The sequence below is a fragment of the Aotus nancymaae genome, unplaced genomic scaffold (genome assembly GCF_030222135.1).
Source record: "Aotus nancymaae isolate 86718 unplaced genomic scaffold, 86718_ANA_hifiasm-v0.15.2.pri h1tg000020l, whole genome shotgun sequence".
Taxonomy (NCBI): domain Eukaryota; kingdom Metazoa; phylum Chordata; class Mammalia; order Primates; family Aotidae; genus Aotus; species Aotus nancymaae.
In genome coordinates this window covers 61885933-61897403 of record NW_026988432.1, presented here as the reverse complement: position 1 = coordinate 61897403, position 11471 = coordinate 61885933, and the positions used below count along the sequence as shown (strand labels likewise).

Below are 11471 nucleotides of genomic sequence, written 5' to 3'. Positions count from 1 at the left end.
AGGAATAGAAGCCGGAGAGTCAATGCTACAGTAACTTTGAAATTGCTGCACTGCAGCATGCCATCTTTCATCTGTCTCTATCTGTGCTCAAAGTCTCTCTTAGGATTTGGAGGTAAAATTTTTGGATTGCTAACATTAATGTATGCTTGTGAGAAGTGGCCATTGTTAGTGATTATAACCCTGCATTTGATGCATATCTAAACAAATCCACATGTAAATTCAACCAGGAAATGTGGAATTCTTCTTTAGTGCATGATGCCTCTTAAAATGTTTGTTATTCATGGCTTTGCTATACTAATTGTTCTCTAGTTTTTCTCTGATTTGAAAGCTCTGCTTTTCAGTAGGAAAATCCAGGAATGAAAATGGATGCAGTTTAGCTACAATGTCATCTCACCTTTCCCTTTGTCCTTCTTACTTAGTACACACCAGCCTGACCAATACATCCGAAAGTCTTTGCTTTGGAGACGCTCACTTGAAGCGTTTGGAAACAGCTTTCAATTGCGATGGCAACTTCAATTTAGGAGGTGGTTAAAAGTTTGAATGTTCTCCAAAGACAAGAATGCCGTGTACTTATGCTTAGACTTTGCAAACCACAAGTTGTAATTCATTTTCCTTTGTGCCAAGAATTACACAGAAGTATAATGAAATATAATTAAGTTTATTTTGTAAGTAATTGTAAAAACAACTGGCCACCCAACTTCATTGAAACATGGATGTTTCTTAAACCTCAGAGGCATGGGGCTGCCCACAAGCCCAGCTCAGGAACCTATTTAAGGCTTCAGAGCGTTACATATGGGTCCCTCAGTGGGTTTGTCTGTCTTCTGTTGATCCTTGGGAAAATATATTTCAACAATAATTGGTATTAGAAGTAACTAATTAGCGAGGTTTATATACAGAAGCAGTAGGAAACTCAGTGAGGTATTTCTATAGGCTCTTTTGTTGAAACCTTTTGATCTTGCTATGAATTTAGCTAAGGGGTCCTTAATGTTTCAAAAGGGACTGTTTCTTATCTGTGTCACCTGCTTCATCCTGAGGGACGAGGGTCAATGTCTGGGCAGAAACCCCACCCCTTTCCTGCCAACTACTATGTTGTTGATATCTTTTATTTATTTATTTTTTCTGACATTAACTCTCAAAAACAATTCTACTATTTGGGAGAACTAACTTGTGGTAAGATATTTTGAATATTCTTCCTAAATTGTAGCATATTATATTTTCTTTAAGTGTCTAATTTTCCTTTGTGTCTAATTTTTCAATGATTACAGAAACTTTTACAAAACTACATAAAAATTACTTTCCATATGGATGTTACTGAGATGAGCCTACCTTAACAGAGCTGTTTCACTTTACAATAAACTTTGATAGAATATGCCTTTTAGTAGCAAACTGGTAAGATATTACTGAAAATCAAAATCACACATACAGATGTTATTCATACTTGTAGTTTTATTCAGATCTTGTGTAAAGATACTCTTTAGTTTGTTTTGTGCTGCTATAAAGGAATACCTGAGGCTGGATAATTATAAAGAACAGAGTTTTATTTGGCTCACAGTTCTGCAGGCTATACAAGATGCATTTTCTTCTGTTGAGGCCTTAGGAAGCTTGCAATGATGGAGGAAGTCAAAGGGGAAGTGGGGGTGTCAAATGGCCAGAGAAGGAGCAAGAGGAAAAGAAGGGAAGTACTGGCTGTTTTTAACAATCAGATCTCCTAGTAACCAACAGGGGTGAGAACTCATTACCATGAGGACAGCACCAAGCCATTCATGAGGGATCCACCCTCATGACCCAAACACCTCCCACTAGGCCCCAGCTCCAACATTAGAGATCACATTTCAACTTGAGATCTGGAGGGCACACACATCCAAATTATATCAGATATTGAGGATATTTTATAGGTAAGGATATTAAGAGAGATTGCGAATTACTCACAATTAAATAGCAAGTGACAGAACAAACAGGGAACTAAGAACAGAAACCGCTTTTCATGGCTGAGAACCATCCCCCCAAAAATTGCCATTCCCTACTGCATAAACCGTGATGTAACCCTAGTAGTGGGCACATGCTCATATCCAGTGGCAAAGCTTGCGGAAGTGATGGTGCAGGCAGTTATGAAGGGCTCCTCAAGTTAGACCGAAGAGGCTAGAAATGACATGATTTCTGTAAGAGCTGTGTCAGGGTCTCGGGTTTGGTGACTGGCTTGGAGAGCTCTTATAGGACTCAGCATATGGTCATACTCACAGCCAAGTTCTATTACAGGAAAATGATACAAAACTCAGGTGCACAGGAGCAAAGTCTTGGGGAAACCAGGCACAAGCTGCCAAGATCCTCTCCCAAAATAGTCATAAAGGATATACTTAATTCTCCAGCAGCAAACTGTGACAACACATGGTATGTTGGGAAGCTCACTAGAGACTCAGGGCCCAGGACTTTTACTGGGAGCAGGTCACGTAGGCAGGGGGTATGTTTCAAAATTTCAGACTCCAAGAAGGAAAGCAGGAGTGCAGCATGAACCGCATTGTTTAGGATGGGGAGGAGAAACGTTCTAAGTTCTGGATATATTGACTCTGAGATCACAGAGGGAATCAAATTAGGAAGATTATGTGTTTAAAAAACTGATTCTAATAAAATAGGAAAATAATAAATAAATAAATAAAATGAAGTTGAGGTAGGTCTAACAGGATTGAAAAAAATATAGAGAAAATAAAACTGATTCTAGCCAGGCTTAGGTAGCATGTGCTGATAGTCTCAGTTACTCTAGAGGCTGACGTTGAAGGATCATTTGAACCCAGGAGTTCAAAGCCAGTCTAGGTAATGTAGCAAGACCCTACGTCTAAACAAGAAAGAAATCTGACTCTAATATAAAGTTCGTTTCCATGATTCGTCTGTAGTATAATCACGAGAGGATTAAAGTAAATCACATAATTACAGAAATAGGGAATTTTGACTTTGTATTAGCTGTGAAGGACACACTGTTAAGAGATAATCTTAACATGAAAATATTAACATTATTAAAGGGTATATATATTAGGTAAATTTTTCAAAGTACCTAAATTTATGACTGCTTATTGAAATTAGGTAATTCTTCACCTGAGCTCTCTTAGTTTTGGTTTTTTAAAAACATAAGTAGCAGCCTGGTATAGTGGCTCAGGCCTGTAATCCCAGCACTTTGGGAGGCCGAGGTGGGTGGATCATCTGAGGTCAGGAGTTCAAGACCAGCCTGACAAACATAGAGAAACCTCATCTCTACTAAAAATACACAATTAGCCGGGCATGGTGGCACATGCTTGTAATCCCAGCTACTTGGGGGGCTGAGGCAGGAGAACCACTTGAACACAGGAGGCAGAGGTTGCAGTGAAACAAGATCATGCCATTGCACTCCAGCCTGGGTAACAAGAGTGAAAACTTCATCTCAAAAAATATATATAAATAAATAAATAAGTAGCTAACTTTTTCTTATTTGTGTGTAAGGATAATGTGACTATAATAATATTTATAATAAAAATTCCCTAGAAATTTGTCTTCTACATGGGATGACAGTCCTGATGGGTATAGATGTAGGAAAGGAATGTAGGAAATGGTGTCTGCTGGGAGTAACGTGAAGTGCTGAGGTGCCTGCTAGTCTTTGAACCAACCCAATGAACTGCCATGTGTACCTAAACTTCTAAACATTCTAACATAACACCTCTTCCCCACTGATGATCTACACATGAGTAGATGTCAGGTCAGCTACCTAGGCATATCTATACCCTATCTTTAGCCATAGTGGCTTCTGAGAGTCCATAATTATAGTTACATTTCCTCTGTATAGCTACTAAATTATTCAAGTCCTATTTATTGGGAGTATATGATTGCTTTTGATTGGCAATATTACCATTTTACTTAGCCAAAGCAATTTTTCTAAATTCCTCATGTGTTTTGTTTTTTAATGAAGCTGTGCTCTTACTTGTGTGGGTGGAAAATATAGTAACAGGTTTGGGATGACTTTGAATTGCATATGTGTGTGGGCCAAGTGGTGAGGCAGTATAGTATTGTAGTTATATGAAGAAAACTGCTTTATAAATATGCATTCTGGAGATGACATTTTTATGTTATACAAATTGGATGTGTCAGGATTTTAAATGTCACCCTTGCATTTAATGCAAGAAGTTTCTGACTTGCACTTTCTTGACTTTTCTTAGATGTGACCATAGAAACTTTCTTTATTCCTTGCTGCCAAAGACTGAGACATCCTTTATTTCCCTCTTCTGTGCCCTCCTGGCTCCCTCTTATTTCTTATATGCCCAGCTCTCAGCATCTCTCTGAATACCAGGGCTCTCACAGCAGCAGTAAGTGGGGAGAGTGCATGGGTATCCTTCTTTCCACTTGGATTCACAAAACAGGAAAGCTGACAGATACAGTGGCTCATCCCTGTAATCCCAGCACTTTGAGAGGCCAAGGTGGGAGGATTGCTTGAGACCAGGAGTTTGAGATGAGCCTGGGCAACATAGCAAGACCCTGTTTTTACAAAATATCAAAAATTAGCTGTGCACCTGTTTTCCCAGCTACTTGGGATACTGAGGCAGGAGGATTGCTTGAGCCCAGGAGTTCAAGGCTGCAGTGAGCCATGATCACACCTTGCACTCCAGCCTGGGAAACAGAGTGAGACCCTGGCTCTAAAAACCAAAACCAAAACAACAACAAAAACAAACAAACTCAGAAGTTCAAATAAGACAATTCCCTCTCTCTTCCATGTGACTGTTTTGTTTGTTGTTAGTTGTTTAAACTCACATCCGACTTTATTCTAAAACAAAGACACTCTAGGTAGGCATCCCAATTATTCCAATAGCATAAATATTTGATGATGTCAGTATTCAAAGAAAATATGGGAAGCAAAATTAAAGCCAAGGAAAAATAAGTATGATAAACGTATACTTTAATGTCTTTTATAGTTGATAAAGGTGTGTTGGGAATTTGGCTCTTAGATTCCTAGCAGTGAAAGTGAAGAGGAAAACATGAACCTGAAGATAGGAAATATCTGAGATAAAACCCCAAGTTTTCCTACTACTAAAACCTAAGGCAAGTTTCTTCCACGGATGTTCTTAATGGATAATGTAATAAGCAATAACTTAGACAGCGTCCTTTTACAGAGGTAGAGTGAGACTCCCACGCCTACTGATGAGACTGTTGTATAACTGACATCATCCATATACGGTTATTTACATAGTGTACAAACCTAAGTGAGGACAAGCAGTTCTGAAAGGGCCAATGATTCCAAGTACACAGGTCTAGCCAAGAGTGAAATGCAGGAAATTGTGAGGAACGGGCAGTCCCCATATCCTTCAGGCAATTGCTTTCATGGATTATTTTTCCCAACTAAGCTTTTGATAAGAATTATCCAACCCAGTCTTGGCTTATAATCTCTGACTGAAACTTGGAGTGTAGTGTTGCCAGTGTATTTGGGAATGGAGGAAGGGTGGAGTTATTTTTCCCTGATGAAATTTGAGGACACATCCCTAAATGGATAGCAGCTATCGTTTCACTGAGAGATGAAATGGAGGATCAACCAGCAGGGACAAAAATCTTTCTCCAAAAATAACTCTGGATCCACTTTAAACCAACATCGGATATGATTCTAACTCAGGTCACTTTACCTTTATAGCAGTAATTAGTAAAAGTTTAAAATTTGGACTAGGACTCATGAAACCATCCCATTGCCTAGAAATGAAATGCTGTGAAAGCCTATTGTCCTATCCCCACTGGAGAAGTCTTAAACTGTGCCATGCTGAATGCAGTTAATCACCCATGAGCAATAAATCCTTAGGAGCCTGCATTTGGTACAGAGTAGGCTGAAAAAAATAAACTCTAGAGATGATGCTTAAATCTTGATCACGTTCCTTCCCATTTCAAAATAGATACAAGTGAACCTATAGAATATTTTTCATTCCTTTCTCTAAAGAACAATTTTTTAATAGGCAGGCCGATGTATTTGGAAATAGAATTTAATTCAACATTAACTAATGGTTCAAAGTGAGGATATTATTTAGAGCCAATATTTGTTTCTGATTCTTCTTGGAATGGTTTCAAACGTGTTCACAATTACTTTTGGCATAGTACATGGCTTCGGAATGCCAGTTTTTCACTTTAACCTTCAAAGTATGCTAGTGTAATAGAGAAGCCCATTTCAAAATTTCAAAGCAATGCGCATAATTATAATTCTCCATGTGTAGTGGACTTATATTCAGAAAGAAAAAATGTCTCTAAATACTTGGCATTTGATAAGAAACAAATTACAGACATTTAATACAATGAAAACTATTTTATTTCAAAGATTACAAAGTTAGATGGAAAATGCTGATAAGAGCTTGCTTTCCATAATGACTTTAGTCTGCTCCTTAACCTCTGACATCTCTTGCCACATCTCAGTTGCCAGGCAACAGCAGAGAAATAAAACCTGTGTGAGTAAAGGAAGCTCCCAACATAAGAATGGACTATAGTCTAGGAGCTGGTGAGCCAGTTATTTAGAAATTTAAATACATTTTTTATGTTAAAAATATTATACATGATAGTTTAGTACCCAAGACAGCCATTGCAAGCCTAGTTAACTCATAATTCCCTTGAAGTATTGAAAAGCATCACTTTTCCTATTCAGTATAACTTGATTCTCTTGTTCAAAATGCCATTTTCCAGGAAATGAAAAAATGCCACTGAACAGCTCAAATAGATATTATAAAGCCCTTGTATTACAGCATGTCCTTCTTACTCAGAGGGAAAAAGTTAGATGAAGCCATAGAACATGTATTCTCATTCTAGATATAATTTTAAAGCTTACCTATTTGATTTGAAGGGTGACAAAGGATGGTAAAAGGAGGCATGCAGAAAAAATAAAGATGTGATCGCTGACAGCCTGAAGGCAGGATAGCATAGAGAAGGCAGACAAATCAAAGCACAGTTGTCTATCGCCTTTTCCAGTAAGGTAGGAAGTGGTATAACTGTAGATATCCTGAGAGTATCACTGTGTTATATCTCTTTATAAGAATTACAATAACCGTTCCTTAGCCGACGAGATGCACTTTAAAAAAGACTCACAAGTGTGCATTTTAGAAAACTGAAACATAAATAGCTAACATTTAAAAGAAAACAGCATTGACTACATACACATTTGAAAGGAGTATGCATTCAGCTCTAAGCCAAGTTCATCTAGCTAGAGTAACAAAAACCTGAGGGCTCTGCAAAACCAAACTTTACTATTAAAATACAATCTAGGGGAGAGAGAACTGGGCCCGCACCTGCGTGCATTCTTGTCTTCTGTCCAAGTTGGTCGCTTCCGGGCGCCAAAGTGAGCAGTAGCCAACATGTCAGGGTGGGAGTCCTATTACAAAACTGAGGGCGATGAAGAAGCAGGGGAACAAGAAGAGGAGAACCTTGAAGCAAGTGGAGACTACAAATATTCAGGAAGAGATAGTTTTATTTTTTTGATTGATGCCTCCAGGACTATGTTTAAATCTCAAAGTGAAGATGAGTTGACTCCTTTTGACATGAGCATCCAGTGTATCCAAAGTGCATACATCAGTAAGATCGTAAGCAGCGATCGAGATCTCTTGGCAGTGGTGTTCTATGGTACCGAGAAAGACAAAAATTCAGTGAATTTTAAAAATATTTACATCTTACAGGAGTTGGATAATCCAGGTGCAAAACAAATTCTAGAGCTTGACCAGTTTAAGGGGCAGCAGGGACAAAAACGTTTCCAAGAGCTGATGGGCCATGGATCTGACTACTCACTCGGTGAAGTGCTGTGGGTCTGTGCCAACCTCTTTAGTGATGTCCAGTTCAAGATGAGTCATAAGAGGATCATGCTTTTCACCAATGAAGACAACCCCCACGGCAATGACAGTGCCAAAGCCAGCCGGGACAGGACCAAAGCCGGTGATCTCCGAGATACAGGCATCTTCCTTGACTTGATGCACCTGAAGAAACCTGGGAGCTTTGACATATCCTTGTTGTACAGAGATGTTATCAGCATAGCAGAGGATGAGGACCTCAGGGTTCACTTTGAGGAATCCAGCCAGCTAGAAGACCCATCGCAGAAGGTTCGCGCCAAGGAGACCAGGAAGCGAGCACTTAGCAAGTTAAAGCTAAAGCTCAACAAAGATATAGTGATCTCTGTCAGCATTTATAATCTGGTCCAGAAGGCTCTCAAGCCTCCTCCAATAAAGCTCTATCGGGAAACAAATGAACCAGTGAAAACCAAGACCCGGACATTTAATACAAGTACTGGCGGTTTGCTTTTGCCTAGCGATACCAAGAGGTCGCAGATCTATGGGAGTCATCAGATTATACTGGAGAAAGAGGAAACAGAAGAGCTAAAATGATTTGATGATCCAGGTTTGATGCTCATGGGCTTCAAGCCCTTGGTAATGTGGAAGAAGCACCATTACCTAAGACCCTCCCTGTTCGTGTACCCAGAGGAGTCTCTGGTGATTGGGAGCTCAACCCTGTTCAGTGCTCTGCTCATCAAGTGTCTGGAGAAGGAGGTCGCAGCATTGTGCAGATACACACCCCAGAGGAACATACCCCCTTATTTTGTGGTTTTGGTGCCACAGGATGAGGAGTTGGATGACCAGAAAATTCAGGTCACTCCACCAGGCTTTCAGCTGGTCTTTTTACCATTTGCTGATGATAAAAGGAAGATGCCCTTTACTGAAAAAAATCATGGCAACTCCAGAGCAGGTGGACAAGATGAAGGCTATTGTTGAGAAGCTCAGCTTCACATACAGAAGTGACAGCTTTGAGAACCCCATGCTGCAGCAGCACTTCAGGAACCTGGAAGCCTTAGCCTTGGATTTGATGGAGCCTGAACAAGCAGTGGACCTGACATTGCCCAAGGTTGAAGCAATGAATAAAAGACTGGGTTCCCTGGTGGATGAATTTAAGGAGCTTGTTTACCCACCAGATTACAATCCTGAAGGGAAAGTTACCAAGTGAAAACACGATAATGAAGGTTCCGGAAGCAAAAGGCCCAAGGTGGAGTATTCGGAAGAAGAGCTGAAGACCCAAATCAGCAAGGGCACACTGAGCAAGTTCACTGTGCCCATGCTGAAAGAGGCTTGCCAGGCGTACGGGCTGAATAGTGGGCTGAAGAAGCAGGAGCTGCTGGAAGCCCTCACCAAGCACTTCCAGGACTGACCAGAGGCCGCGCACCCAGCCATCCTTCCACAGTGTGGCCAGGCTGCCTGGCCTTGTTCTCAGCCAGTTAAAATGTGTTTCTCCTGAGCTAGAAAGAGTCTACCTGACACAAGTTGAGGGACTTTATGTTTTTGAAGCTTTCTGTTTCCATGGTGATGGTGTAGCCCTCCCACTTTGCTGTTCCTTACTTTACTGCCTGAATAAAGAGCCCTAAGTTTGTACTAGAAAAAAAAAAATCTAATTACACCCATACTTTATGTGATGTTGCCATGGAGAAATATATTATGAATTCCAATTAGAAATGCCAGAAAAACCACTCTCTACCTAGAGGCATTGGGAAATAGCTATAGAGGGCCGTCTGCTCTTAGCAAAGGTACAAGGAAAAAGAGACATTTTCCATGTAAGAGGGAGTCGTGTCTCTAGGTCATTCACCATGGGTTACCCACAGTGCAGTAAAAGGGATTTGCCCTTAAGGAGGCCGCGAATGTGCACCTTTCTCATCCCTCCTCTCATCCCTCTGTCATCCCTGAGGTGCTCACTCATGTGGCTGCTCATTCACAATGGGGGCATCTCTAATTAGGGGGACTACTTTATATATTATACCCCAGCAACATTTTAATCTAATTGTTCATGAGCCCTGCTGACTCTTAATTACTGTTTTGGTCATGCACACAGCAGTGACAGTAATTCCAAATTAAAAGGTGAGTGATTGGTATTAAGCATTGGATTAACTTTGTATAATAAATACCAATACTTGCTAAATATACTGGAGCCAGCTGACCACCTCTTTAAGATGCAGCCATCTAACTAAAAATGTTCTGTTTACCAAAAGGGAGTTTGATGTTATTGTCTTGTTTTGTTACTTCTTCCTTTAGATTGCCTTTGTATCTGAAAAACTGATTTTGAGTGTTCCTGTTTCAGATGACTGAAAATTGTTCTAAAATGCTACGCAATCCTGTTGAAGGAAGCATTGTCCAATCAAACTGACAGATTATAATCAAGAGGGATTTTGTAAGATTATATTGATAAAAATGTTCCTTAGGAAATGGCATAACCAGCATTAAATCAATCTTCAAATAGTTTCTTAAGTTTTAATAATTGAAAGTTTTGGGTTTCCTTCCCTAATTATTCATCTTGAGCTTTTTATAGAATTTCTTGAGTTCAGAACACATTAGGGCCCTGCGAGGGCTCTTCCAGTATCTGGTGAGAAGTGATTAGCACACAACAAAACATAGCCTGTAACAACTTCTAAATTCAGAAAGTTGGGGGCCTGAAACTATGGGCCTTAGAAGCAAAATATTTAACCTGCTTCCTACATTCCAGAGCCAGTGAATGTTTTGAATATCTACTGCTATGAAGATGCCTTGGGGAAAGTTACTGGAACTTCCTTAGTTTCTCCTTATGTTGACAAATAATCAATATCACCCACAGACATTTTGCATTTAATTAGGGCTTGCGTATACCCTGTGGGGCCCCTTGCAAATGTGGGCATACCTCTGGGAAATGGAGAACCTTATTTCACATTTAGTGTTTCAAAAATATCCCTCCATGTGTCAACAAAGCCTTTGCTTTATCTCATATATATATATATATATATATATATATATATATATATATATATATATATATATATTTTAAACATCCAGAGGAATTGGTAGAAACACAGTGGAGAGAGAAGGGAAACTTTTTGGGAATGGATGGAGTTGGTACTCTCTTGAGGACTAATGGTCTTTACTTTTCACTTATACGCCACCTAAAGAACACTGAAAACCTATGGACTCCATGCACATTTTCAAGTTCATATCTAAAATTTTTATCTTAAATTTAAATGATTAGACAGTATGTAATTTCAGATATTATGTGTTATACTTTTTATGACCAAACAAACATCACTTTTGTTGTCTTTTTTTTTTAATTGCATTTTAGGTTTTGGGGTACATGTGAAGAACATGCAAGATTGTTGCATAGGTACACACGTGGCAGTGTGATTTGCTGCCTTCCTCCCCTTCACCTATATGTGGCATTTCTCCCCTTGCTATCTCTCCCCAACTCCCCACCCCCTGCTGTCCCTCTCCTATTTCCCCCCAACAGACCCCAGTGTGTGATGCTCCCCTCCCTGTATCCATGTGTTCTCATTGTTCAACACCCCCCTATAAGTGAGAACATGCGGTGTTTGATTTTGTGTTCTTGTGTCAGTTTGCTGAGAATGATGGTTTCTAGGTTCATCCATGTCCCTACAAAGGACACGAACTCATCGTTTTTGATGGCTGCATAAAATAACTTTTGTTATCTTTTAAATACTGGAGCAA

General features: G+C 39.7%; 1 pseudogene; it reads left to right on the top strand.

The window, feature by feature from the left end:
- Window positions 1-7300: 7300 nt before the first annotated feature.
- Window positions 7301-9168, top strand: LOC105713213 (X-ray repair cross-complementing protein 6-like; annotated as a pseudogene).
- The last annotated feature ends 2303 nt before the right edge of the window (window positions 9169-11471 follow it).